At 35.5% G+C, this 2,500-nt stretch overlaps 1 long non-coding RNA gene across 1 annotated transcript in view; it reads left to right on the plus strand.

Annotated features, from left to right (window-relative positions):
• Positions 1-2,365: 2,365 nt before the first annotated feature.
• The window catches only part of LOC144959618 (uncharacterized), a 10,418-nt gene continuing 10,283 nt past the window's right edge, over positions 2,366-2,500 (plus strand). Inside the window, exon 1 of the long non-coding RNA XR_013642637.1 lies at positions 2,366-2,440. This is a non-coding gene — a long non-coding RNA (uncharacterized LOC144959618). The remainder of the gene's footprint in view (positions 2,441-2,500) is intronic.

Consider the following 2,500-nt stretch of genomic DNA (forward strand, 5'->3'; position numbering starts at 1 on the left):
ATGTATGTATGATGTATGTATGAGATGTAGATGTATGTAGATGTTGAGATGTATGTATGTATGTATGTATGTATTATGTATGTTGTTTGCTTACACATTGTCATCTAGTATCAAGTGCATGTGTATTATTGAGATAGGTATTTGGCTGAGCATATATGGGTGTATAATTTATGCATGAGAAAGAGTAATTTGATGGATTGTCTAGAGTCTTTTGAAAGTTATCACAAGAAAGCAGAGAGGAAGAGAGAGAGAGAGAATGAGAAGAGAAGGAGAGAGAGAGAGAGAGAGAGAGAGAGAGAGAGAGAGAGAAGGAGATAGAGTTATGAATTTATTTTATATTTTTCTTTTCCAATCCCTACCCAACATCTGTTCATCTAAGGATATCACAGGCATTGTGTCATTTTGACATAAGGTGCCATCCTGGCTGACGCCATATAAATGCGAGTGTCATCAAAATTTATGCAATGAGCAAACGTGTCAAATTTTGACACAAGACATCATGGTGATTTTCTCATCAATCTTTTTGAAAAGTTTATCCACCAAAATATTTTCTTAATAAAAGATGAAGATTATGTGATGTCTGTACAGGCTAATAGTGAGGTCAGTTGTTCTTTTAAGTCCCCAAAACGTTTTCAAAACTTCCTTAAGATTGTGAGACTGAATGAACCCATTTCCACGAACAGGCGTCTCAAGGAAGAATTGTTAGAGAAGCTTCTTGGGTAAACCACGCTCTCTCCTCCAGTTTCATATTCAATCATAAGTTCCCTGACGAAATTAGAACGTTTGGTATAAAATGCCGCTTGTAGATTCTCGAGTGCGACAGTCTACTTCATACATATTGCCCATTGTCATACTCCAAAGGCTGCAAGATATGTTATCATCCGTCAGATACGGTATCTCAAGTTGTAAATGGATGTACAAAATTCAAATTAATATATCAAAAACAACACAATAGAACTGTTGACATTGTTCTTGACAAAATACTTATTAACGACACTAATCAAATTTTCAAAAACACATTCATCAGACCAAGTTTTTTCGACAATGACAAATACTCATTTAATTCTAACAGTAATCGATTGGACATTTAAAAAGTCAACAAAGAAATTAACACAATTGTTGAAATTTCTTTCTCATTTGATGCTCATATTAAAAAGTCATTCCAAACTAAATTTGAAAAGTACGTTCCTTTATGCATGGAAATAAATGCTCTTGGATGTAAGTCCGAGTTTATCGTTCTTTTGTAGGTAGCCCCGGCTATGTCCATGGTAGATTTGTGAATGGCTTAAAGATTATGGGCATTAAAAGCAAAGAAGCAAAAGTCCTTTCAAAATATATAAGCAAGAGTGACATCATTGGCTCTTACAAATTTTGGAGACAAAGATGTAAAATTCATCATCATTATTAGCACTACATATTTAATAATACTAGTAAAAAGCCGGCAATTTCGCGGGGAAGGAACTATTTTCATTCGATATTATAACCACCATCATTTAATGAGGGCAGATTGGTAAACAACGTTGTCTGTGCAACTTGGTACATATTAGCAGTAGTAGTAGTAATAGTAGTAGTAGTAGTAGTAGTAGTAGTAGTAGTAGTAGTAGTAGTAGTAGTAGTAGTAGTAGAAGTAGTAGTAGTAGTAGTAGTAGTAGTAGTAGTAGTAGTAGTAGTAGTAGTAGCAGTAGTAGTAGTTGTAGTAGTAGTAGTAGTGGTAGTAGTAGTAGTAGTAGTAGTAGTAGTAGTAGTAGTAGTAGTAGTAGTAGTAGTAGTAGTAGTAGTAGTAGTTGTAGTAGTAGTAGTAGATGGGGGGGGGGGAGGATGACCGGATTGATTGACCATGAATTTCACACACTTTCCTCACTCCCTCATTTCTTTTTGCTTATTTTTTTATTTATTTATATTTTTCATTTCATTATTATTTAGACATTGTGCTGACAAATCGGCGTCTGTCCTTTGTCATTGATTATTGTTTTCTCAAGTATTTCTATGCTGCCAGGCGTCACGTAGACCCATATATCGTCGGTCTCTCGCTATTCTGTTTATACATAAAGCAAGATGGCGACGTTTTAGCCAATAAAAAGCGGCAGTTGTCCTTTCTGCCATCCCTATTATGTGGTCGTGGTGACCAGTGTCATTGAGACACCGGGTTGTTCGCTTTCACATTCGTTTCAAGGCTGCAATGCAAAGTATTATTCGGACGCGAAGACCTCGCCTAATTACAAACTTATTAAGCACCCTCCTAGCGATAAATCTATTGGTCGATCGACCAATATCGTCATATTGTGTGTGTACATTTGATTGGATGAGACCATTCTTCAATTTCAACATGCAGGACGTGGGAGTAAATTCTCGATTATATAAATGCGTGTTTTCAAGATTGAAATTCATTCGGAAATAATATTTCGTAAAATCTTGCGACATAGAACCCCGATCTCTTCTGGTGAGTCAAATTATTTTTCGATTTGTTGCTCATAATAGTAACATTAACATTTAGTATAAG

The sequence above is a fragment of the Berghia stephanieae genome, chromosome 14, assembly GCF_034508935.2.
Source record: "Berghia stephanieae isolate SIO BIC M18660-M18661 chromosome 14, UCSD_Bste_1.3, whole genome shotgun sequence".
Lineage (NCBI taxonomy): Eukaryota > Metazoa > Mollusca > Gastropoda > Nudibranchia > Aeolidiidae > Berghia > Berghia stephanieae.